Source organism: Gorilla gorilla, chromosome 3 (genome assembly GCF_029281585.2).
Source record: "Gorilla gorilla gorilla isolate KB3781 chromosome 3, NHGRI_mGorGor1-v2.1_pri, whole genome shotgun sequence".
In the NCBI taxonomy this organism is placed as follows: Eukaryota; Metazoa; Chordata; class Mammalia; order Primates; family Hominidae; genus Gorilla; species Gorilla gorilla.
In genome coordinates, this window is record NC_073227.2 from 134,993,634 (window position 1) to 135,021,208 (window position 27,575).

Below are 27,575 nucleotides of genomic sequence, written 5' to 3' on the forward strand. Positions count from 1 at the left end.
CAGCCACTTAGGGAGGGTCTGAATTACACTTAGCTGGGAGTCTGTATACGGGAACTGATCTGGGTGCCTGGGCTATTCTCCAAGCCCAGTGACCACCTGAAACACTTGGCCAATTATCTCCTTGTGTATGGTCCCCTCGGCCAGCCACCCTACATTAAAAGACAGCCGGTTTATCTCACAAAAGGTTCTCAGTTTCTGTGGAGTTAGCTTAACCATTTAATCACCATTTAAACCTTTTTTAAAAGTTTTTCAGCATGCACTCCAGTGGAGTAGGCTTTGATGCTTTTCCTCCCATTTCTTCCCTCACGGCATGCTTTCACTGTCACTTTCACTCTTGGATCCACCAGACCAGGTCCTATTATGGGAGGTTCGGATGCTGCTTAGCCAGGAGAGTGCCTTCATTCCTGTTACAGCTAGCTGCAGCCACGGTGGATGCTGCTTAGCCAGGGGAGTACCTTAATTCCTGTTACAGCTAGCTGCAGCCATACAGCTGGTCCTATGGGCTGTATGCAGTGTTCTAGGTCTGGTTTTTCCCACACTCGCCTCGGAGCACACAGTGCATGCTAAGAGATCTGTGCCTCCCCATGTCATGCCCCGCATTGGTCTCTCCTGAGACTGTCTCTTTCACACACCTCCCCCGTCCCTGAAACTGTTTTCCTTTCTGAGCGACTTGCGAGCCCCACCTGCATCTGGTGTCGGTTAGGGCGTGAGTTTTGTCTGAATCAATGGGCCTCTCCCATTGTCCCAACCCCCTCGGGTCAGATCAGTCATCATGCCCTGGGAGGTGATCAGGCTCCCCTTCCGTCCTTATGGGACGGGTCTTGCCTTAGGGCCCAAACTTTACCGTGGTTCAGATGGCTGCGCGCTGCTCCCGTGACTGTCCTGCAACCCCTTCCACTGGTTCCATTTGTGCTGTCGGGGGAAGGCCCCAGAACGCGGGAGGGCAGTTCTCCTTCTGGGCTGAAACTCTCCTGGTGGTGCCAAGGACCCCAGATCTCCCATGTGCTGGGGCTGTAGCCCACAGGCAAAGGAGACAGAAAGTGTTCCCTCTCCAATCCCGGATGAGCCCCCAGAAATGTTACAAGACAATCAAAGACTGGAGAGACTGAAAAAGGTTCAGGAGAGTCTATTAAGGTGATCACCGGCCCAGCTGGACATATGTCCAGAAAGTATGAGCCCCAAACTAAGGGCTTTTCCTACTTTTAAACATCTTAAGGCAGGAACCACATGAGGTGGGAAGCAAGTTACAGAAGCGAGAAACAAAGGCAGTTAATCAAGCACTACAACATTTCTTACATCTTGAGAAAAACATGTCTTGCAACCTAAACTTATTGGTCTTGTGACTCTGCAGCTGTGCAGGAGCTTGCTGGCCTGTAATAAACTTGAGGAATTTGGAGTTGGGGAGTATAGATAAGGTCCACTGTCCACAGAGACAGGACAGGCTGTTAACATTCTCCTTTAACTTGAGTGTAAGGGGGCAGGGATCACACTTTGCAGAAACTTTAAGAGGATTTTAAAATTTCTATTACTACTACAATTAAGTTACACTTGATTTCATTAATTTCTTCTTCCAATCCTAGGGAGTCTGATCCCAGAGTTAATGGTGAATGATTACAAAACTTATATAATATCTCACATATGGTTGTTTATATTTTCCAATAAAGTTATATGGGGTGAATAATTATAACAAGTATTTCTGAAAAAAATAACAATTGAGAATACTGATATATATAGTCCACAGAAATAATGAGGGTATTTTAATACCATACTCCACATTGGCTGAAACTTTCTCACTGCAGGCTATGCTGTCGCATTCAACATTCTATAAACTAAAGATGATAGGGAGAATCTTGTTTAATCTGAATGGGAGCTTGAAGGATACATTAAATACGGAAAATATGCATCCTTCCTTAAAGAGAAGTAGCAAATGTTTTCATTATTCATTTATTCAACCACTTAGCCAATAATGTTAACAATTAAAGGTGGGAGCATTAAAAAAAGGAAAAGTGGGGTGGGGCGGTGAAGTGAACCTCACTGATTTCTTGCTTTTATCATTTCAAACTCCAAAAGTGTATTTCAACTATTCATATGATGATTGAATAAACTTGTTTTACATTATGGAACACCCTTACTGTGTAGAGCTGTGAGAAATTCAATAATCAGTATTTAATGTGGACAAAAATAGATAGAGAAACAATAAACATGGACATATCTACACATAATATATACTCCTTTTCTATCCAAAAATCTGACAAAAACCTTACACAATGGTCAGTTTACACCATTTTAAGGATAAGGATGTGGTGAAACAATTTTAAACATTTTTATATAATAAAAGAAAAAAGTTGTTTTAATTGCTAATGATCAAGTTTTTACCAAGAATTTACATATGCATCATCAAACAGTAGCTTGAAACTGAAGCTTGACCTTTGAGAAATAAAGCTTTTAAAGTAAATGTCTAAATTCTCTTTTCCTTATTATGTTACATTTCATTTACTTTAGGTTTTCTAGTGCAATTTAAATAAGAAATAAATAGAGAGTATGGTAATCAGGTACAAAGGCTGTGAAAATATTCCCTGCATTTTGCACAGGGAATATGTTCAAATTCCTAATCTGCAAAGAAGAAAAGTGCATTTTCTTTTTTGAAATGGTATTTGAAGATCTCTCCATCCATGAACATTCTTGAGCATATGGATTTTATAATAACAGCAGTGTATATTAGTTTTTTAATTTATCATTAACTGATAACACATACAGTAAAATATAATTTCCGTTTTCTTATCTAAGGGCAGAAAATCCCAACCTATTTCTGAATCTCACTTTGGAACAAGGACAGAATGACCTGACATGGCATTTTTGATTTCCAACGTTTAAACGCATAACGTTTGTGTGCTATGGCAGCATCTTAGCTTCTGGAATTTATGCTCGACACGAAACATAAACAATAAACAATTCAGTTCACGTTATATAGATATATCTCATATATATATGAGATATATATATATAAAATATCTTACGCACACGCACACTTAGACTTTCTCGGTTTTCATGAAACTCACAATCTACCTCAGGCTCTCAAAGACACTCGGCCTCTCAGGTCTGAGGCGCCACAGAGAGGCTTCCTTGGGCACAGTTGCTTGCTGGTCAGGACGCCAACTTGGCAAGGTTATGCTGCTGGCAAAGGCAGATTCGTCAGAATAAAGTCGCCACAGGCTCAACCAGGCAAAGCATGAATGGCCCTTTCAGCAGGAGCCTGAGAGGAGGGATGTTATTCAGCCCAGCAACCCTATTTACTTTTTTTTCAGGATCCCCAAACTCGCGTTTTTTAAGGCTTTCCGCTACAAGAGAGCCAGAATTGAAGCCTGGGTTGGCGGCAGTGCAGGTACCTGCTCACCTAAGCATCCCTCTTTTAATTTTCCTAACTCCTCCACCCACTTGCCCAAGTATAACTTTTGAATGGATTCAGCAGAAGTGAGGCAGGAAAGGTAGGAAGATGAGAAAAGACGCGATATCAACACGCAGAGCTCACTGAGCCGCCTTGATGATAAAAGGCGGGCACAGGGACTACGTGGGTGGTGGCAGAAAGGGCCGGGACACGCCTCGCAAAGAGGGAAGAGTGGGCGGGGCCACGTGCCGGTGTCAGAGTTCGCAACTCGAGCGCCCAGAGGGCTCGCGAAAAGTCCCAGCCTGCAAGCCAACCGCGCTCAGCGGACGACTGGCGGGATCCCAGCGCGCTGCCCCTTGCCCAGCCTGCGAGCGCGTGGTACGAAGGCGCGTCTGCATCCATGCCCTAGCCGGGGGAGCTGGAGGCGCTCGCAGTCAGAGGCGAGTGATGCTAGGCTGAGCGCGTGGCTGCCCGTGTCGTGCCCCGCTGAGCCAAGTGCGGAAGGGCAGCGGCGCGCTCCAGCTCTGCTCGCCGCGCGCAGGGCGGGGCGCGGCTGGGGGGCGGGGGGCCTGGCCGCCCGCTGGGAGCTGCGGACGAGCAGGCGCGCTGCGGACCCGAGGGAGGACACGGTTAAAGCATTGCTATCAACTGTGAACCCAGAGAGCCCTCCTTAGCCAACACGCTAACTCCGAAGCCTCCCTTACGCCCCCGAACCACCGAAGGCGGCGACACCTGATTCAGCGCACAAACACAGGTCCCTTCTGTCCCGGATACAATTACGCGGCAGACACACACTCAAACTCGCGCGGGGCAGCCAAGAGACGAGGTGAGCGGAGGGACCACGCCGTTCCAGAGGGCGGAAGGGGGGGCGGTCTGGGTGGAGGAGAGGGGCGTTGTTTGCTCCCTGAGGTGAGTGCTGGGCGAATGGCTGCTGTCCAGGGGCGGGGGGGTGGGAATTAGAATGCACAGACAGGGTTGGGCTGAGGAAGTTAGAAGTGGTTAGTGGGGGTTGGCGGGGTAGGGAGAAAGGCTAGGGGTTGAGGGGGTGTGAAGGAGATCTTTTTAGGCTGGCCCCTCATAGCGCCCGCGATCCTGTTTCTCCCATATGGCATCCGTTCGAGGGTTCTCTCGCGTTTGTGCGCTCAAGGCAGAGGGAGGGTATAACGGGGAGGCGATTCGGCCGAGGACCTTGTACTTGACCCCTGAAGGGATGGGCACCGCGGAGCCCAGAGGCCAGAGCCAGCTGCCAGGGCAGGGATGGAGGTGGGGGACCAGGAGGAGCTTCGGGACCTCTTCAACTCCCCTTTACTCCGTCTTCCCCCTAAGGAGGAACAAGAGCGGGATGTGTTGGGGGTGGGGAATGTCTTGGGGCTGTACAAGCTCGCTGAGACTTTTCGGGGCCCGCCGTTTCCGCGTGCCCGCGCGACTCTCGACAATGGACAGTGTACAGTGGTGGCAGGGTTTCACGGGTCCCCGCGCCGATTTGGGAATGGTACGGGGTGCCCTTGCATTAGAGAAGCCTGTGCGGGCCCCCGGGATTAGAGAAGAGGTGAGCGCCTGCGGGCGGGGAGAGAAGGACGCGCTGCTGGCAGAAAGAAGGGCGCCTTCCATGGACTGGAGGAGCGGCGAGGGAGCCTGGTATGTGTGTTTTGGATTTGAAGGAGGCAAACCGCATCGGAGAGTGCAACTAGATGCAGTGCGTCGGGGCAAAAGGACAATCTGAGGAGGTGGGCGGGGTACCCAATCTCTATATACAGGCTCTCTGGTTTAATTGAGGGTTTATAAAATTGAGTACGGTAAACCTGCCATTGTGCAGCACTTCCTTAGGAAAGGAATAGCCTCTGTACCTGTACCGCGAGTTCCCATCACCTTTCAGCATCTAGGCGGGGAGAGGAGAGAAGGTAGAGAACTTCTGAGAGAGTTCTGAGAACTAACGCGAATGGCTGGATTGCGCTAACTAGGCGTTCTCAGCAGGAAAATGTCGCCAAGGGAAGGAGTGGGTGGCGGTATCAAACCAGGCGTGCTCTGGAGAATCACCTTTATTATGAGCCAGTGTTAGCAGTGACGATAGAGTCTTTTATTTCTGGGGATCCTATTGGTAAAAATTAGAAAAAAACCACACTACTCCAAATACTCCAAAAATCTTCAGTCCCCTCAGGCTGTCACCTTGTACTACCAGTTTTTCAGTATCAATGACGTGAATGTTAGGGAGTTTGGCTAGATGCCAAATTGTTATCATTTCTGATAATTTCATGTTCAAAAACGTCTATATTCACTCAAAATTGGCGTGCTTCTGACATATCCCCAGAAAAAAATCACCACCATTTGAAGGAAGGATAGAAAGTGCCCTTTTTTCTTTTCTTTTTTAAAAACTTTTATTTTAGGTTTTGGGGTACATGTGAAGGGTTGTTACATAGGTAAACACATGTCACAGGGGTTTGTTTTACATATTATTTCATCACTCAGTTATTAAGCCCAGTACCCAATGGTTATCTTTAACCAATATTTTAATAGTGTTAAGAGTAACCATACTTTGTCCCCAGGAGATTTTAAAATTAGAGTCATGCATCTTAATATTATATGGTAAAGGAGACCAGAACTTTGTGTTACTTGAATTAAATCTTAGCCAGCTTAGTTTTCTCGTATGGAAACTGTCTCTTGGTGGTTTGAGGTTTTGCTTTAGGAATGTGTCTGTGTTCAGCAACTCTTCTAGATAATGCCAGAGAAAAACACTCTAGTATTGTATGATTTGCCTGCCACCTACAAGGTTAAGTTGACATCTAGTGTTGTGTGACTTAGTATTATACAAGTCTTTAAAAACTACAATAAAGCATAGTGCCCCGATATTTAGTAAAGGCTTGATACTCTATTAGGAGGTTGGGCATAACTGAACAGAAACTATACTTCTGACTTTTTCCAGGTAATACTACTATACAGATTCAAACTCTTTTTAAATCTAAGATTTCCAGAGGACTATGCTTGTTGTATTTAAGCTTGGTACACATCTTAGAATAAATAAACCAATGCAGTAAATAAAGATGCTTATGACAATTTTTTTGGATAAAAACTACTTTTCGTTTAAAGATTTTGAGTTTACATTTCCCAATAATTTAAATTAAAACATTTTATTGCACCTTATGAACAACTATCAGCTTCATTACCATTTAAATATTGTTAAAAATCCCATCTTCAATCCTCAAATCCTTTTTAAAATCATGCACCTGTTTATCAAATAATATCAATTTGTTGCTTTTTAATTCATACTAGGATTTTCCAACATACACCTGGGAATTTCTAAGATATCCTTGGAGAGTGAGAACTTTTGATTTTTTATGCAAGATATAGTATCTCATTTATTTGACCTCATCTGCATTGGTACTTATCTACATAAGCACATTTTCTAGGTAGCTGACTCTTCATACCGTTTATTACTGAAACTTAAAAAAAAAGAGCCATTATAACCCACAAGCAATTTCTAAATCTTACTGTCTTCCTTGTTCCCTTGGAGAATATTGGATATAAGTTATTCTTTCTTGTTGGGTTGTCTTTATGAATTCATAAAGAATTGAATAGTGCTATTCGCTAGGTGTATAGAGCTGTTTTTGTTTACAATAAATGGTCTCAGCCTGCTGGGTTGAAATACTAGAATGGAGACAGAAGTACCATTCTTCTTTTTATGGTTTTTTTTTTTTTTTTTTTCTGGGTCCTCTTTCTGTTATCGACTATCACTTTCTGCTGCTGTCAGACTGTGAGTGGGCCCTGCTGCTATATTATCTGTTGTCTTTTTTTCCATCAAATAATGTGGGCTATTGCCTGAGTGTAAATCCTGTAGCCTTTGTGACAGACACTTTCAGTTTACATGCTTTATTTGTGGTTTGGACTGTGAACTGAAATGTTTAGGTTTCCAGAAGGGTGAACTCTATATAAAAGGTTTTAATGTACCTTTTATAGAAAAAATTTGTGTATGAGATCTTTAGGAGGGTGTCTTAATTTCAGACAATTCAGTCTTCTGGAATATCTTGGTGTTTCTGAGAAACTGAAGCAGCCTTTAAAAAAAAGTTTGCTTTCTTATGATAGGCCCAGATCGTCTTTGTTTAGGAATATGTATACTAGAATATTTTACGTATTACTTTCTGCCATTGAAACTTACTAACTATAATGTAGTGTAGTTAATATTTTTCTACCCCGGAAGTCCAGAATAAGAAGTATGATTTGAGAATCCTGCTAACCATACTTGAGGCTACATTAATTATTTAAATATTATTTTGCAAATCTACTTATGGAGGAGGTACATAATCAAATACATATGATTAAAATGGTTTAATTTGGTCTTGAAAACAGTGGTAATCATATCTCCTTAATCTGAAGCATTTCACAAACATTCATTCTTTTATTCAACAAATATTTGTTAAAAGCATACTGTGTGCCAAGCACTGTGCTCTGGGGATGTGCATACAATTAAGGCCCTGGGAGGGCTCTAGGTTTGAAAGGGGGAGACAAGGAGGAAACAGGCTATTTTCAATATCTACAGTATAGTGCTGGCTGTTCTGTAAGTGCCGTGATAGAGATACACACACAGTACCCTGAGCAGAAATTTGGAAGTGGTCAATTCTGTGTGGGGACAGGAGATTCGAGGGTTTCTTAGAGGGTGACATAAAAGATGAATCACTGGAGGCAGGAGCAAGATCATGGAGGGCTGTTTGCCATCCTCAGGAGTGTGGACTATTTTCAGTTTAAGGTTGTTTTAACAGAGGAGCTATGTGATGAGAAAACAGCTCTTACAGCAAGCAATCTAGAAGGATGGATCTGAGGAATGTGAGATTTGGATGGTAGTTTAGAAGATATTGGGGTGGCTTTGGTAAGAGAGGTTGAGGTCCTTGTACCAAAGTGTTGGCAGTGGGATGAAAAAAAGGGGTTTGGTTACAAGGATATTCAGGTGGTAGAACCTCTAAGATTAGGTGACCAATTTGGTTGGAGGATTGGGAGTGGGTGGTATAGGAGGATGGGATAGGAACTTAAAAGGAGATCCAGATTTGAGAGCAAGAGTGATAGAGTTCAATTTTAGACATGTAGAACTTGAAGTGCTTATAGAAAATCGAACTGGAGATGTGTGTCCAGTGAATCATTGTATGTGAGTTCTGAGCACAGAGGTCCTGGGCTAGATAGGCAGGTAGATAAATGGTAGGTGGATAAATGGATAGACACACAGAAACATTTAGGAGTTTTCAGTGTATAGGTAATTATAAACCGTGAAAGTTGATAGGTTTTCCAGGGCAAGTACCAAAAGTTAATAGGGAAACAGAGGCCTGGGGAGATCCTAAAATTTAAGAGTTGGGTAGAGAAATAGGAAGCAATAAAGAAAAACGAGAAGGTACAGAACAAGAGAGGCAAGAGGAGAGTTAGGAGGGTGTAACTTTTAAAAGCAGCTGAAAACTGAGAAAATTTCAGAAAGTGAGAAGGTCAGGTACTGAAATGAGGGGGTATTAGACAGTCTCGGTTCCCACCCGCTCTCGAGCCCCGAATAGCTCTGTGACCTTGAGCTCACAATTTAGTTTCATTTCCTCATTTAGCAAATGAGGGGAGAAGCACCTACTTTATAGGGCTACTGTGAGGATCAGATGAGATAAAATCTATCAAGCACAATGCCTGGGAGGTTACTCCTTTGTGTTTAACAAATGCTACCTGTTTTATGGAAACCAGGACTTGGATTTGTGATTAGAAGGTCCGTAGTCATTTTTGCTTTCACAAGTACTCGCTCTCAGAATTCACAGAGAGTGATTGAAAATATATTTTTAAGATGAAAATTTGATCATACTTTTTAACTTTTTTGGTTAGAAGCCAGTAGAATAGCAGCCATTGAAAGTTTTGAAGGGAGCAGAGGGAGCCAACTGAACATAAGTTCTTGAAGAGAGAGTGGAAGTTGCCTCAAGAGCGTTGCAGAGATGTTGGGTTTCTCAGGACAATCCATGCTTCCACCAGTCAGGAGGGTCTGGTGGCATATGCATTGTGTTTAAAAAGCACCTGGTAATTAAACCAGGCTTCTAATGTCTTGTTTAAAGTACTCTTAGTATTTTAAGTGTGTTCTAGTTCCTTAGATAATCTATAAGGACATTGATTATACATTTTAGTATTAGCTGAAAACAAACTCAGAAAACAATACAGATGATTTCAAAATTTAACAAAATGTAATTTAATATTTGATGATTCCAAAGGCACCTCTATACCTCATAGGGTCTTAAAAATCAACATGTGAAAAATAATTATTAGCCTGTGTAATAGGGGAAGGACTGATCTGTAGAGGTTTGTTTGCTTTTGCTTTTTTTTTTTTTTCCCAATTAAGACTACTATGGTAATATTTAAATATACTTACTTTTTTCCTAGGATTTTCTGTTTGGATGAAGTGATGCTTTATATTAGAGATTAATAAACATTTTAAATTAGATTTCTATTTTAATATGTATATAAGTTTTTTACTCTGTAATTACTGCATAATTTGAGAAAATGTTTACATCTATGCAGTGGTTTGGAAATCAACCAACAATTGCACATAGTACATATTGTTTACTAATTGGTTATAAGGCATATAATAAATATTTGTTGTCCCAATACATGTTTGTTGAATAAAGCAAAATTAGATATTCCATATTTTTAAGATGAAATGAATTTTATATCTGTAGTTTTAATATTTAATCATATTCTTTACCTGAAAATCGCTAGCCATACTTTTCGTTTTCAGCACCTCTCTATTTTGCAGTTGTGTTTCAGTGCTTTTTTTTTCCCACTGTGCTTAGTCCTTCATGATTTATGGTCCTGTTATTTGTAAAGCATAGTAATCTAAGCAGGTGATTTTCAGTTTAGGATTTCTTCTAGCTCCATGTTGTATATTCACCAACTCAGTTTTAGACTATATATTGTCATGCTCAGCACTCCCTTACAGAGATAACAGATGCCAAGTTGAAATTGACTTATACAGAATGCCACACTTAGGTAAGTGTTTAGGAGTGCATAGCCAAAATAAAAATGGTACCTTTGGTTTATGAATGGCAGGGCATTTAGGACAGTGTAGGTCAGTTCGTATTCTCTGGATGGAAATTTATGTAAATATTAAAACATTTAGATTAGATGGAAAGATGTATAGTAGGAACATTTCAGAGATACTGTTTCCTTGTAGCATTGTACTATTTATCTGAATTGTTAATTTGGAATAATCACTATATTGATTTTATTTTGAAGATATAATTTATTTCCATTGACTTGATATAAATAACAGAAATGCATCTGCAAGGAGTCCAGTTCATTAAAGAAATTTACATTCGTATCTGATTTGGTAAATATGTGCTTGATTTGGGAATATTATATAACAAAATATTTGTGAAATCATTTTGTACTTTTTAATTGTTTTGAAGAAATTTAATACTCAAAATATTTCAAGACACCAAATCATGACTTTTTAGTTATTACATTAAGCTATAACTTGCTTTATTAAGTAAAAACTGTGGAGCTAATTTTCTTCCAAGTGAAACATTAAGTTTAAATAATGTGCACATGAATTTACAAAGTAGAATCAAGTGTGCAAATATGCTATATGTTCTGTAATAGGTTCTTGAAAAGCTGTATATAAACTCAGCTTTTATAAATTGAGTCATATTTATAGAATTTAAGAAAATAGGGCAAACATTTAACACTTCTTAAATATTAAGTGATGGGCATACAGATGTTTGTTATGTTAATCTTTATATTTTTCTGTATGTTAGAAATAGTTTACAGAAAAAAATTGTGGTTAGTGACATTAAAGCACATTATATATTAAATATACTCAGGGACTTTGAAATTTAAAGCAATATCAACATACAATTTACCATTGAAAAAATCCTATTCTGATTTTATTAATACCTGTTTTGCAAATTCGGAATTTTTAATGGGTTTAATTAAGCAGATACACAACAACAACAAACTTGGACACACTTCTGTAACACATCTTGAATATAGTCTCATCTGTTGGAATTTTTTAAACTTCTACACTTAAGTCTTAATCTGATTCTCCCTCATCCTCATAATATTCATTATTCAGAGGAGAGGCATCAACAGGAAGAATTCAATTTTACTTAAATAAAAATTTTTTACTAGCAACGGAATGAGTGATTCAGTGGTGGTGTCTTCCTGCTTTGAGAGAGCTGTTCTAAGACTAGGCAGTTAGTCTTAGGCCTAAGACTAGGCAGTTAGTCTAGGGGCTCCACAGCAGGCCCTCCCTCTGGGTTCTTTTTATGAAGAAGGCCCTTGTGTTTTACATAGATTTTGCATTTGTGCTGCTGTCCCTATTGAGTTGTTCTCACCAAGCCAATCTGGGGAGCAGCTCTTAGGGGAAAACTAGTCAAACAGGTTTGCCTGTCTATTCAAAAGGAGGGAAGAACGGTGAAATGTATGGATAAAGGCCAAGAGTAAAACTGTTTTAAGTAATATTCATGCTAATCACTGACTGTTGGTTTTGAAAATACTTTGTAGACATTTGTGAGAATGTATCTTAATGGAGATAAAGTAAAAGAAACTGGAAGGGGAAGTAGTGTAGAAGGAGGGGATAAGGACAAGATGGGGAGAAGGAAGGGAAAAACAATGAAGGCAAAAAAAAGCTCAAGAAGGAAAGAATAGTGTTTCAGTGTCATATCTGGGCTTTATGTAAACTGGGTGTGTTATAGCAGGAAACCATGGTATTGATCTGAGAATGAATTTAATTAAAACAAACAAAAAACCCCCACATGCCTGTGATCCTCAATGTCCAAAATAGGGAGCGTCTTGCCAGGGCAGGGCTGAAGTTTACTAGGAATATTGGTGGAAAAATGTTATAGTTAACCATCTCTGATACTAATCTTATGTTAGAGATAGTACTTGGTTTCCCCTAGTAAAATGTTAGAGTCATACAGCTTTATTGTAGTTTGCAAATCTATTACACATATATTTCTACTGTTTAGTTCTCATTCTGCCCCTGAAGCATACCCCTATAGGTAGTAGCATTTTACAGCTCATAACTTGGTAGAGTCCCAAGTAACCTTTTGAAGTCACAATGACAATCCAGTCTGGGGAATTTGATGTTAAAACTAAAGCTTCTTGCCTAGAACAAGTTTTTGAACTATAGCTCACCACCTGCCTCATGTTCTGGGAATGCTGAACCTTGATCCCACTGAAATTACCTTTAAGTAGTCTTTCTGTAGTCCTCAGTAATCTCCTCCTTTGCTCCATGCTTCTTCCCTGCTCCTTGAGAGTTCCTTCTCCTTTCTCATCTGTAATGGTAACTCCCCATCTGATCTTTGGTTGTGCCCCTTCTTCCTTCCTGGCATTTTTATTAACATCTTTTGTCCCAGCACCTCTCCTCTTCTCTATTCTCACTTCTTTGGTGTAGTTATTCATGCCCATAGACTGGATTTTTATTTATATATAGATGATTAAAAAATCTGTTATTTCTAATTGTGATTTCTTCTATACTCTCAAGAGCTTAGAGTTCCCAGCTTAACTTCCTAACTCAGATCTGACATCCCCATTTGCCTCAGTCTTCGAAGACAGATTTTGGTGTTGTGGAATTCACTTTTTTACCCTTTATATCTAATCTATTCCTAATTTGATCACTGTGTCCTTCATGAAGACCTTCTTCCCTTGCCTGAGTCTTTCCATTCACCTCTTGATGTCTTGGGGTAGTCCCACATCACTTCTTCACCAGTGGTACTAAATGACTCATTTTCACCATTACCTGGGCCTTCCATCACCTCCTACTGCCCATAACCATCAGTCACTTGTCCTTACTGACCCACTTGCCTTCTTTGAGTGTGATTTGACTATGCGTTTATTTTCACATGGGGATCCAAAATTTTTAGCATGGCTTTTGAGGCTGTCTGTTGTCTAGCTGCTTTCTGATCAGACTTATTTATTTTCTCATATTGCTGAATAGGATTCTATTCTGTTTACCCACTGGGGCATTCATTTCAGGATATCCCCCCGCTTGAGATGTCCTGCCTTTTTTTTCTTCTGCACTTCCAAATTCTCACCCAAGGTTTTGACACTCAAGTCCCACCTCAGACTGTGGCTTCCCAGTCTCTGTCAGTTTTCTGTGACTTTGGTTTGTACATATATTGATGTTAGCAATTAGGTTTCATTCTCCCTCTAAGGAGAGTATGAACTCTTAGAGGGTGGAGTCTCTTGTCTCCTCATACACCTTGGACAAACACTATTGATCAGAGAGAAGATATTCAAACATGATTGAATGGTATCTTTAGTTTGTCATGAGGCAATAAGGGTAAGTTTCCTAATTTTCTATACGTATTTTGATTTTTTCCTGTTGTTTTTTCCAGAACTGCATCATTCAAACTTGAAACATTCCCCTATTTTTTTTTAAACAAGGTGTTCTATATAGGAACAACATATCTTATAGGGATTGCTACATTATTTAGTCACAATGGAAAAAAAGCTTGATATATAGAAAGATTATATAATAGTTACATGGAACTCTACTATAAAATTATAATGGTTTAGTGGGTTTTCTTTTTTAAATTTACCTGGGGCTTCTATAGATGGATGTGCATTCACAACTAATTCTAGGTAATGCTAATAAAAGAAAATAATCATGGTGATAATTAACTGTATTTAGTTTTTATTTTGTATTTACATTTCAATGTAAGTATGCCTAATGTCATGAAACCATAGTTGGAGAAAATAATGATTATATGCATGAGGAAGATAACTTAGGAAGCATTCTAATTGTCCAACTCCCCACTTCCCCATAGACCTTTTATAGCAATTAAATCAAAGCACCAGCCCAGGAATAATTCTTTTTTCCATTCTTTGTGCCTATTTCCTCCTTTGATAATTGCTGAATTCTTCTGGTCAGAATATCTCCCTTTCCATCTCCCTCCGAGCAGAGCAATAGGAATAGGAATATATTTTAAGCCAGGTGAAGTGGTGCAGGTCTGAGGTCCAGCTACTCTGGTGGCTGAGATGGGAGGATTACTTGAGGTCAGAAGTTGAGGCTCAGGCTGTAGTGTGCTGTGGAGATGGTGCCTATGAATAGCCATTGCACTCCAGCCTGGGCAACATAGTGAGACCTTGTCTCTTAAAAAAAGAATATATTTTAAGAAAATTCCTCAGCTAAAGTAAAAAGAAAAGAGAGATAAGCTAGGTAAGATTATTAATCAGAAGTAATGCTTGTTTGTTTAATTTGCCAGTGTTAAATAATTCTTGAAGGCATTTGAGAGGTCATTATATTCTTTTAATCAGTTAGACTTTATCTGAGTATATGCTTTGGAATATACTTTTTCTTCAAACTTCTAAACTATGTGCAATATACAGAAACAAGGTCCTCTGGCTGTCCTGCTTTCTGCTTGCTTTTTTTCTCTCCCTTCCGCTTTTCTGGAGATAATTTTTCTGCCTCTTGTAGGGAATTCAGAGGAGGGATCCTAGTGATTGGCTTTACAAATTTGTGTGGGGCAGGGATTGGATAGAGTGGAGATGGGATAGGCATCTGTCCATCAGTAGGATTTGGTTGTTTGTCCAGCCTCTATATGGGCTTTAAATGTTTTATACTTTCTGACCATTATTTTTGCCAGCAAAAATGATGTAGCTTATGTTAATACTACTTAAATGCAGTCCTGTCCTTATTCTACCCCTACTACTCCATCCAAAGGGAGACTGAAGGGGAGACATTTTGAACCAGACATGTTGATTTCCTGGTGGCCTGTACAGTGAGTATTTTGTAACATTTGGAATTAATTCAGTCATTCATTTAATAAGTAACCTAATATATGCTAGAAATCTTCTGTCTTCGAGCCAAAATGTATTGTAATTTTTTCATAGTCTAAGTATCTAAGACTTTACAGTATAAAAGTTTAATAAAGTCATGACCAAGGCTTTACAAAGACTGCTATTTTGATTCATGTAAAAAGTCAAACTATTATCTGACATATGGCAGTGACAACTTTGGAGGGTGTTTATATGGTACAAATAGAAGATGCTGGATTAGGACCTAGGAAACCTGAATGCTGATTCCGACTCTGCCAGCGAATAACTGAACTAGCTGTGTAATGCAAAGACAACCACCCCATAGAGACTTTGCCCCTTTCTCTACAAATGAGGGGTTTGAAATCACCTATCTTTAGTTTTTAAATTGTGACTCATTTATTTAATGAAAATATATGGTTTTTAAAATTTTGATATCATTTTGGCACAAATGTATTGTGTCAATGTTTAAATATATTTATCTTATTTTCACAAGACAGTGGCAATGATATACAAAAGACTTTCTCTGGACTTACCTCATTGTGGTGAATATCGGTTATAATCATAGATACTTAGAAGACACAAAATTATACATTCTTACCTGTTAGTAAAGGAACATCAAAGAAATTCATTCTGTTTTTCTGCAGAAACTATCAAAATTTTTCGACTTCTGGGGATTAAGATAACTGCTGTTTTTAATCTAATACTCAACCTACCTAATACAACCTTGTCCTAGTGATGATGGTAGAATTTTATAAAATAGGGAAGTTTGTTATTTGTTCACCTGTGAAGACCTTCAAGGAATTGAATAGGAAAATACCTAGAGTTTTGTTTCTTGTTCTGATTTGCTTGTTTATATTTGGCCAGTTTTGTCCTGAAAATATGTTTGAGACATTACATGAAAATTTATTTTGTGACTCTTAATATAAATGTTAAAAATACATTTAAACTAGTGATAGTAAAGAAAGAATATCTTAATTAGTGGGGGAAATAATCCCATGATCTTTTGTGATTCTACAACATTACTGTAGCCTTAAGAATCTCTAGTAATGTTGTATTGAAAAGCTGTTTCTCCTACATGTGAATATGTTTCATTGCAGGAGAAGATGAAAATTTGATCTGGATATTCTCCAGATTCACTTGCTATATTCTACTAATTAAAATCCCAATAAAAGAGAATTATGAAGAGTCCTAACAACATTTTAAAATGTCAATCATTGTTTTTGTATTTTTTAAAAATAAAATGTATACATGTTAGACTGTAAAGCCTTAGATAATCTCAGTTGTATGATTTGTGAAACTTTTCTCACTTGTGTAAAGATGGGATCAGAATCAAAACAATTAATTTCCATATTGTTTGCTGAATGTTTATCACATGCTGCAGATGCGTGGAGATAACTGTACCAGGCTAGTCTTGGGGAATTGCAGAAATAGAAACCCACATCTTATTCTGTAGGATAACATAGCCATATATATCCATATATATATATATATATACACACACACACACACACACACAGATATTAGATATATGTAATATCTATATTATATATTAGATATCTATATATAATAAGATAGCCGTATATATCCATATATATATACACACACACATAGATGTTAGAAGACACAAAACTTTACATTCTTACCTGTATAATCATAGATACTTGGAAGACATATATTGTAGATACTTGGAAGACATAGATTCTTACCTGTATAATCATAGATACTTGGAAGACACATATTTACATATGTATAAATATGTATACATATATATTTTTAAAATGAGGTATGTGATCAAGACGAAAGTTTTAATACCACTGTTTTCTTTACTAAAAAGGAAAATTGCATTTTTTAAAAATTACAATCTTTTATCCTTATTGTCTAAATTTGGTTTCTGGAACAGAAGCATCAGTGTTACCTGGTGACTTGTTAGAAATGGAAATTCTTGGGCTCATCCCAGATCTGTAAAATCAGAAACCGTGAGGGCAGGCCCCATAGTGTGTGTTTGAACAAGACCTCCAGGTGATTGTGATGCCTGCTGAAGTTTGAGACCCACTTATCTATGATACCAGATATCTCATCAATTCACTTTTCTCGCATAATGAAAAAATTCTGATCATCTTAAGGACAAAAGAAAAATTTAGTTTAGATTTTAAAATGCTTTCCAGGTTAGTTTTATAACCTAAACTCGTATCTTATTTTACTTACTAATTGGTTATTGAGGCATCAACAAATATTCTTAGTTGAGATAAACCCACACATTTCTCAGTTTATTAAAAAAAAACAGGGTTGAATTAGTTGTTTATTTTGGTATACTTTGCTATGACATTGTACAAGTGTAGCCTAGATTTTCTTAATTTTTAATTACAGGGAATAAAGGGGAGGAGGGTTTAAAAAAAGCCAAAAACCCTTAGTCCTAGGCCTCATCCCCAGAAATTCTGATTTGATTGAACTACGTTGTAGATGGCAGGTTTTCAGGCATCTCTATTTTTCCAAAGCTTCCCAGGTGATTATTATGTGCAGTTGGACTATAGCCATATGTGCAAAGATTGGCCCATCTAACACGTATAGGTCCATTAAAAAATTGCACATTAGATCTATTAGGTTCTTTTATTATTTTAAGCAAATTGTCCTTTCATCTATGTTTAATTTAAAAATATTTTCTTTTCCAGTAGGTTATTGGTATTGTTGATTTGCTTAACCATGTTATTGATCCTTTTATTACTCTTTATTCAGCCTCCTAGTTTTGCTGTAAGTCCTTGCTTCTTCAAAATGCACTCCAAGCACCAGTAGTCCCATATTACTAGAGAGCTTGTTTCATAAATAAGTATGATGGGGCCCTACCCTACGTCTACTGAACCACAATTTACATTTTAATAGTGTCCCTATGAAATGTGTCTTCACATTAATGATCCTCTATAACTTAAAATTTAAAATCAAGGTAAATTCTTTTTCTTTTCATTGTTTCTTAGAATTCATTGGTTTGATCTTAACTGCTTTTTATGAACCAAAGATATCAATCTCATTAAACCTATTCTTAAACCCTTTTTTTCCCAGTAAGTTTTAGAATAGTAAGGGATATTTTAAATTATCAAATTTCATAGCCCCACCTGACAGGTGAAGAAAATTAGGGACATAAATTAAATGACTTGGCCTAAATTACAAAGGGTACTGATTTGGGGATCCATAGATGCATGCTGCAATCATTTTATTTTTCTTTTCATTATATGTCACTTAAAATGATATCTTTGTAATTTAAACTACTTGAACTGTGAGCTAACTGAAAAGATAGTCTTAGATTACCAAGTACCATACATGTCCAAAAAACCTCAACATTTTATATATACATTAACAATTATTTTAATTATCTGTCTAAATTGATCTTGATAATGCTTTTCTAACATACTACTTCAAATTAGTTTAGAATTTAATTAAGTAATAATGGGGAAGTTGACTATTAAACAACATGAAAATGAAAGGAACTACTATATGTGTTTACTACTTATTAAGTACTAAAAATAGTCATGTGCTTCTGAGAGACTGCTGGTACTTTGTATACAGAAATTTAAACGGAAAGTTGTTTGGAATTGTTTATTCTGAGTTCCTGGGAATCTAGGGCTATGTGCATTATATTTTTCTAAATTCCCAAGATAATTGAGCTTTAATTCAGGTCTCGATAGTTGGATCCACATTACCTTCATTGTATTACCTGTATTTCTCTTATGCACATAAGTAACGAGTGCTAGATCCCTATCTGTCAGTTCGGTGGGAGAATTGCATAAATATCCCCAGCTGCTTACTAAATATGCAGATTCTTGGGTTTCTCCCTAGACTCCATAACAGCTTATTTGCTGAGGTGACTTTGGAACCTGTATTTTTAGTAAGTACTTGAGGTGATTCTTTTGGACGCCAGAATTTGAAAACAACTTCATTAGGTGATTATATCTTTGTGTTTTAAATAGTTAAATTTAATCACCATCATCAGGCATTAATTGGATACATACTGTGTACAAGGTACTGAGTGCAGTCTGTTGATATTCGTATTATCTTATTTTTATTTTCTCACTATATTTTTGTTTTTATCTTACCTTCCTGCTTAATGTTTTCAGAGAAACTCCCCAGGTGGGCCTAAGCCAGCTATCACTGATAAGCGAATAGGGTTGAGTTTCTCATTACAGCTTCACCACCTGTACTGTGGATGTCTGAAAAGAGATAACTGCAGATACTTGTGTTGAAGAAGTGGTAAGTGCAACTAGCTTGGAATGGTACAACAGCAACAACAACTTTCTTTATAACCTCTCCTTCAAGAAGAGGTTCTTTTGTATTTCTCTTGGCACTTATGAATGTTCCAGGTGCAAAACTGAATTTTTTGAGTGGTATTCCTAATGGTCTCTTCCTTTCATATTTCATGTGTGTAAAGAAAGGTCTGCCTCTTGTAATACTCGTAGAGATTTCTATTAATCTTATTTTTCATAAGATGACATACTAGTTTAAGGAATGGAATAGTAATACAATATTTTTCTTTATGCTCTTTTAAATGAGTTTGTTATCAGGCAAAGCAATATTTTAAAAGCAAAAGTGATTGTTTTAGAAATTTTGACCAAAAACTTCTGACAGGGACTTTGGATTAATTTATTTCATTAAGTTTGTGAAATGGAACCAAATTCCTTCTTCCTTTGCATTCAGCATTTTTCAGTTTTATTTCTGCAGTTAAGTTGTGGGCTTCTATACAAATAAATATAATTTTTCTGATGGAATGAAAAACATTAATTTAGTAATGTGGAGGATTTTGAAAATCTAGAGTTACTTATATTTATTAACTGCTGACAGCCAAACTGAGTTCTCTCTGTGTAAGGTTTTCACTCAGATTGTACTCTTAAAGGTGCCAGACTTTTTTTTTTTTTTTTTTTTTTTTGGGCAGGTGGAAGTTTTAACCAACAACAGGTGGCCTCAATTTTCTGAATTATTTCTTCTCCTACCTCAAATCAGTATGTTCCCATTCTAGTGATTTTAGGGGATTCTTTGCTTTTAGTAGTTTACTTGCTAATAGCCACCATAAATAACTTAAGATTACCAAGAATTGCCTACAGATGAAAGATACATGTTTAAAACGAGGGCTATTTAACAACCAAGTAGATATAAAGCTTAGTTTTTCCCAGTTTGTCCACAGTTAACAATTTTTTTTAAGCTTTCTTTTTTTCTCTCTTCACATGGTGGGATATGAGTACATTAATTTACTAGATACTAGATCTTTGTCAAGTTTTTATACTCTCAGTCTTATTATCTGTAAAGTGGGAGCCACTTTCTTGCCTTCATGTGATCTCAATATGAAATGAGATAATGTTTAGAAAGCTGGTAATGCAGGGGGAAGGCATGTAGCAATTAAAAACAGCTGCTGTTTATTGATACTTGTATGTTAAGTCAAAGCAATAGGGTGACCAGCTTGTCCCCGTGTGCCCAAGACTTTCCTAGTTTTAGCACTGAAAATCCCACATCCTAGGAAACTTCCCCCCTCCCACCCCAGTTCTAGGCAAACCAGGATCCTGAGTCCCCCTAGGGCTTCAGTGACTTAGAAAAGGTAGCTTAGTTGCTTCACACACAATAATTTGGGCATAAGCAGGCAGGGCTGGTGTTATGGTTTCACAATCTCAGGACCCAAGTGTCTTTGTTGTTACACCTTTTCTGGTTTATAATTCTGTCTGTATGGTCTAGGATGTTAATCATTACCATGTCTCATTCCAGCTGGCAGGAAGGTGAAAAGTGAAACTCCAAGGGCATACATTAGAAATTGCACATAGCAATTCTGCTTCCGTTTCACTCTCATTAAGTGGAACTTATTTATGTGACTAAAACAAGCTATTAGAGAGGTAGAGAAAAATTGTCTTTCGTCTTTTTGGCTATATGCCAAACTGAAGTAGTGGGTAATACCATTGCTGGAAGAAAGAACAAAGGCCACAGCTGTCTCTCATGTGCCTATGCCTGGCATCTAAGTTCTAGTTTCCTTTCATAATTCTTGTTATTACTGAAGGTAATGGCAATTATCTTGGTCATTTATAACATTACTGTGAATGTGTAAAATGAAAGACCCCAGATTCAAGGAAAAGCTGTAATGAAATCAGTACTTTTACTTGCTACTTTCTTCTTCCACCTGTAGTACACATTAGCCCAGAAATTTTCTCTGTAGTTGAGTTGTGTAAATAACTTCAGTGCCTCAGGCAAAAGCTTTTGATTCAGAATTTTGTTCAAAAGTAAGACAATTCATATAATTAGAAGGTTCATTTATTTAAAATTAAAGAAAAAAGTGGGGCTGGTAGTGTAGATGCATGTGATTCATCTATATGTCCTGGTTCAAAATAATAATTGCAGTCATTTACTCAGTAAATAAATGTTGAGTGCTTACTACCTAGTTAGGCAATGAGAATAAAGCAATTACCAAGTTTAACTGAAATCCCTACCTTTATGGAGCTTAAGTCATACTAGGGAAAGGCAGAAAAATAGATTTTTTAAAATAAAATTTATATTTATTTAAAAGCACCAGTAATGATACTCAATCAATATTTATTTTGCTGAATTTATATTTATTTATTTTTTATTTTGCTGGATGGCATTTTCCAAGGCTTACACGTAAGGGGTGCTTTGAAGAGAGATGAAGTTTCTCTTACAATATTCTATATAGTACAAAGTTTGACCTCTGGTGGCAATTGATTGGTGTATTTGCTCACATTATTGCAGTCCACATAATAGTAAATGCCAGGGAAGCTTAAAAGTACTGAAAACCTCAGCTGTTCAGATTACATAATCTGCTTTAGACTAAATCATCCCCTTTATTTTTCTAAATATGATTCACCATATGCAGACATGATTTTATATTTTCCATAAGCCCTTATTTTGTTTTTCCTTTAATGCAAAGATACTTTGATTAATTCTTGTTTAAAATAACGAATTGCTGAGCCTCTGGGATGATAGACTCTCAAAAATCAACTTATTTCATGTAGTTTATGTGCTTGTCATTTTTTTCTTATATGGTTTGATGGTTCATCCACATGAATGCTTTCCAGTTCAGAGTTACTAACAATGAGCAGCTCTTGAATTGGAGAAATGAGAGGAATGATTCTTTCAAGTGGTAGTAAAAGGTGACTCCCCACTTTTTTTTTAAATAACAAGGGTGGAGGATGGGAGGAGGGAGAGGGTCAGGAAAAATAATTGAGTACTAGGCTTAATACCTGGGTGATGAAATAATCTGTACAACAAACCCCCGTGACACAAGTTTACCTATGTAACAAACCTGCACTTATACCCCTGAACTTGAGTTAAAAATAAAAATACGAAATAAAGGAAGTTAACATATTTCAAAAAAAAAAAAGTAATATAACCGGGAGTCTCATAAGGTATTTTTTTTAATAAGCATTCATCTTTTTTTTTATTATACTTTAAGCTTTAGGGTACATGTGCACAATGTGCAGGTTTGTTACTTATGTATACATGTGACATGTTGGTGTGCTGCACCCATTAACTCGTCATTTAACATTAGGCATATCTCCTAATGCTGTCCCTCCCCCTTCCCCCCACCCCACAACAGGTCCCGGTGTGTGATGTTCCCCTTCCTGTGTCCATGTGTTCTCATTGTTCAGTTCCCAACTATGAGTGAGAACATGCGATGTTTGGTTTTTTGTCCTTGCGGTAGTTTGCTGAGAATGATAGTTTCCAGCTTCATCCATGTCCCTACAAAGGACGTGAACTCATCATTTTTTATGGCTGCATAGTATTCCATGGTGTATATGTGCCACATTTTCTTAATCCATTCTATCATTGTTGGACATTTGGGTTGGTTCCAAGTCTTTGCTATTGTGAATAGTGCCACAATAAACATACATGTGCATGTGTCTTTATAGCAGCATGTTTTATAATCCTTTGGGTGTATACCCAGTAATGGGATGGCTGGGTCAAATGGCATTTCTAGTTCTAGATCCCTGAGGAATCGCCACACTGACTTCCACAATGGTTGAACTAGTTTACAGTCCCACCAACAGTGTCAAAGTGTTCCTATTTCTCCACATCCTCTCCAGCACCTGTTGTTTCCTGACTTTTTAATGATCGCCATTCTAACTGGTGCAAGATGGTATTTCATTGTGGTTTTGATTTGCATTTCTCTGATGGCCAGTGATGATGAGCACTTTTTCATGTGTCTTTTGCCTGCATAAATGTCTTCTTTTGAGAAGTGTCTGTTCATATCCTTTGTCCACTTTTTGATGGGGTTGTTTGTTTTTTTCTTGTAAATTTGTTTGAGTTCATTGTAGATTCTGGATATTAGCCCTTTGTCAGATGAGTAGATTGTGAAAATTTTCTCCCATTCTGTAGGTTGCCTGTTCACTCTGATGGTAGTTTCTTTTGCTGTGCAGAAGCTCTTTAGTTTAATTAGATCCCATTTGTCAATTTTGTCTTTTGTTGCCATTGCTTTTGGTGTATTAGACATGAAGTCCTTGCCCATGCCTATGTCCTGAATGGTATTGCCTAGGTTTTCTTCTAGAGTTTTTATGGTTTTAGGTCTAACATGTAAGTCTTTAATCCATCTTGAATTAATTTTTGTATAAGGTGTAAGGAAGGGATCAAGTTTCACCTTTCTACATGTGGCTAGCCAGTTTTCCCAGCACCATGTATTAAATAGGGAATCCTTTCCCCATTGCTTGTTTTTGTCAGGTTTGTCAAAGATCAGATAGTTGTAGATATGCGGCATTATTTCTGAGGGCTCTGTTCTGTTCCATTGGTCTATATCTCTGTTTTGGTACCAGTATCATGCTGTTTTGGTTACTGTAGCCTTGTAGTATAGTTTGAATTCAGGTAGCGTGATGCCTCCAGCTTTTTTCTTTTGGCTTAGGATAGACTTGGCAATGTGGGCTCTTTTTTGGTTCCATATGAACTTCAAAGTAGTTTTTTCCAATTCTGTGAAGAAAGTCATTGGTAGCTTGATGGGGATGGCATTGAATCTATAAATTACCTTGGGCAGTATGGCCATTTTCATGATATTGATTCTTCCTACACATGAGCATGGAATGTTCTTCCATTTGTTTGTATCCTCTTTTATTTCATTGAGCAGTGGTTTGTAGTTCTCCTTGAAGAGGTCCTTCACATCCCTTGTAAGTTGGATTCCTAGGTATTTTATTCTCTTTGAAGCAATTGTGAATGGGAGTCCACTCATGATTTGGCTCTCTGTTTGTCTGTTACTGGTGTATAAGAATGCTTGTGATTTTTGCACATTGATATTGTATCCTGAGACTTTGCTGAAGTTGCCTATCAGCTTAAGGAGATTTTGGGCTGAGACATGGGGTTTTCTAGAAATACAATCATGTCATCTGCAAACAGGGACTATTTAATTTCCTCTTTTCCTAATTGAATACCCTTTATTTCCTTCTCCTGCCTAATTGCCCTGGCCAGAACTTCCAACACTATGTTGAATAGGAGCGGTGAGAGAGGGCATCCCTGTCTTGTGCCAGTTTTCAAAGGGAATGTTTCCAGTTTTTGCCCATTCAGTATGATATTGGCTGTGGGTTTGTCATAGATAGCTCTTATTATTTTGAGATATGTCCCATCAATACCTAATTTATTGAGAGTTTTTATCATGAAGGTTTGTCGATTTTGTCAAAGGCCTTTTCTGCATCTATTGAGATAATCATGTGGTTTTTGTCGTTAGTTCTGTTTATATGCTGGATTGCGTTTATTGATTTGCGTATGTTGAACCAGCCTTGCATCCCAGGGATGAAGCCCACTTGATCATAGTGGATAAGCTTTTTGATGTGCTGCTGGATTTGGTTTGCCAGTATTTTATTGAGGATTTTTGCATCGATATTCATCAAGGATATTCGTCTAAAATTCTCTTTTTTTGTTGTGTCTCTGCCAGGCTTTGGTATCAGGATGATGCTGGCCTCATAAAATGAGTTAGGGAGGATTCCCTCTTTTTCTATTGATTGGAATAGTTTCGGAAGGAATGGTACCAGCTCCTCCTTTTACCTCTGGTAGAATTCAGCTTTGAATCCATCTGGTCCTGGACTTTTTTTGGTTGGTAAGCTATTAATTATTGCCTCAGTTTCAGAGCATGTTACTGGTCTATTCAGAGATTCAACTTCTTCCTGGTTTAGTTTTGGGAGGGTGTATGTGTCCAGGAATTTATCCATTTCTTCTAGATTTTCTAGTTTATTTGCGTAGAGGTGTTTATAGTATTCTCTGATGGTAGTTTGTATTTCTGTGGGATCCGTGGTGATATCCCCTTTATCATTTTTTATTGCGTCTATTTGATTCTTCTCTCTTTTCTTCTTTATTAGTTTTGCTAGCGGTCTATCAATTTTGTTGATCTTTTCAAAAAACCAGCTCCTGGATTCATTGATTTTTTGAAAGGTTTTTTGTGTCTCTGTTTCCTTCAGTTCTGCTCTGATCTTAGTTATTTCTTGCCTTCTGCTAGCTTTTGAATGTGTTTGCTCTTGCTTCTCTAGTTCTTTTAATTGTGATGTTAGGGTGTCAATTTTAGATCTTTCCTGCTTTCTCTTGTGGGCATTTAGTGCTATAAATTTCTCTCTACACACTGCTTTGAATGTGTCCCAGAGATTCTGGTATGTTGTGTCTTTGTTCTCGTTGGTTTCAAAGAACATCTTTATTTCAGCCTTCACTTCGTTATGTACCCAGTAGCCATTCAGGAGCAGGTTGTTCAGTTTCCATGTAGTTGAGCAGTTTTTAGTGAGTTTCCTAATCCTGAGTTCTAGTTTGATTGCACTGTGGTCTGAGAGACAGTTTGTTATAATTTTTGTTCTTTTACATTTGCTGAGGAGTGCTTTACTTCCAAGTATGTGGTCAATTTTGGAATAGGTGTGGTGTGGTGCTGAAAAAAATGTATATTCTGTTGAACTGGGGTGGAGAGTTCTGTAGATGTCTATTAGGTCCGCTTGGTGCAGAGCTGAGTTCATTTCCTGGATATCCTTGTTAACTTTCTGTCTCGTTGATCTGTCTCATGTTGACAGTGGGGTGTTAAAGTCTCCCATTATTATTGTGTGGAAGTCTAAGTCTCTTTGTAGGTCACTAAGGACTTGCTTTATGTATCTGCATGCTCCTGTATTGGATGCATATATATTTAGGATAGTTAGCTCTTCTTGTTGAATGGATCCCTTTACCATTATGTGATGGCCTTGTCTCTTTTGATCTTTGCTGGTTTAAAGTCTGTTTTATCTGAGACTAGGATTGCAACCCCTGCCTTTTTTTGTTTTCCATTTGCTTGGTAGATCATCCTCCATCCCTTTATTTTGAGCCTATGTGTGTCTCTGCACGTGAGATGGGTTTCCTGAATACAGCACACTGATGGGTCTTGACTCTTTATCCAATTTGCCAGTCTGTGTCTTTTAATTGGAGCATTTAGCCCATTTACATTTAAGGTTAATATTGTTATGTGTGAATTTGATCCTGTCATTATGATGTTAGCTGGTTATTTTGCTCATTAGTTGATGCAGTTTCTTCCTAGCCTTGATGGTCTTTACAATTTGGAATGTTTTTGCAGTGGCTGGTACTGGTTGTTCCTTTCCATGTTTAGTGCTTCCTTCAGGGGCTCTTTTAGGGCAGGCCTGGTGGTGACAAAATCTCTCAGCATTTGCTTGTCTGTAAAGTATTTTATTTCTCCTTCACTTATGAAGCTGGATATGAAATTCTGGGTTGAAAATTCTTTAAGAATGTTGAATATTGGCCCCCACTCTCTTCTGGCTTGTAGAGCCAAGAGATCAGCTGTTAGTCTGATGGGCTTCCCTTTGTGGGTACCCTGACCTTTCTCTCTGGCTGCCCTTAACATTTTTTCCTTCATTTCAACTTTAGTGAATCTGACAATTATGTGTCTTGGAGTTGCTCTTCTCGAGGAGTATCTTTGTGGCGTTCTCGGTATTTCCTGAATCTGAACGTTGGCCAGCCTTGCTAGACTGGGGAAGTTCTCCTGGATAATACCCTGCAGAGTGTTTTCCAACTTGGTTGCATTCTCCCCGTCACTTTCAGGTACACCAATCAGACGTAGATTTGGTCTTTTCACATAGTCCCATATTTCTTGGAGGCTTTGTTCGTTTCTTTTTATTCTTTTTTCTCTAAACTTCTCCTCTCACTTCATTTCATTCATTTCATCTTCCATCACTGATACCCTTTTTTCCAGTTGATCGAATCGGCTACTGAGGCTTGTGCGTTCGTCACATAGTTCTTGTGCCGTGGTTTTCAGCTCCATCAGGTCCTTTAAGGACTTCCCTGCATTGGTTATTCTAGTTAGCCATTCGTCTAATTTTTTTCAAGGTTTTTAACTTCTTTGCTATGGGTTTGAACTTCCTCCTTTAGCTCGGAGTAGTTTGATCATCTGAAGCCTTCTTCTCTCAACTCATCAAAGTCATTCTCTGTCCAGCTTTGTTCCGTTGCTGGTGAGGAG

General features: G+C 38.1%; 1 protein-coding gene across 2 annotated transcripts in view; it reads left to right on the forward strand.

Moving 5' to 3' along the window:
• The first annotated feature begins 3,623 nt into the window (after window positions 1-3,623).
• UGT8 (UDP glycosyltransferase 8) overlaps window positions 3,624-27,575 on the forward strand; it is an 85,938-nt gene continuing 61,986 nt past the window's right edge. Inside the window, exon 1 of one of the 2 annotated variants that reach the window (XM_004040310.5) lies at window positions 3,624-4,211. The gene's annotated coding sequence lies outside the window, so the exon portion shown is untranslated. Of the gene's footprint in view, window positions 4,212-4,481; window positions 5,024-27,575 lie in introns of those variants that run through there. The other variant, XM_055384109.2, reaches the window with a different exon arrangement.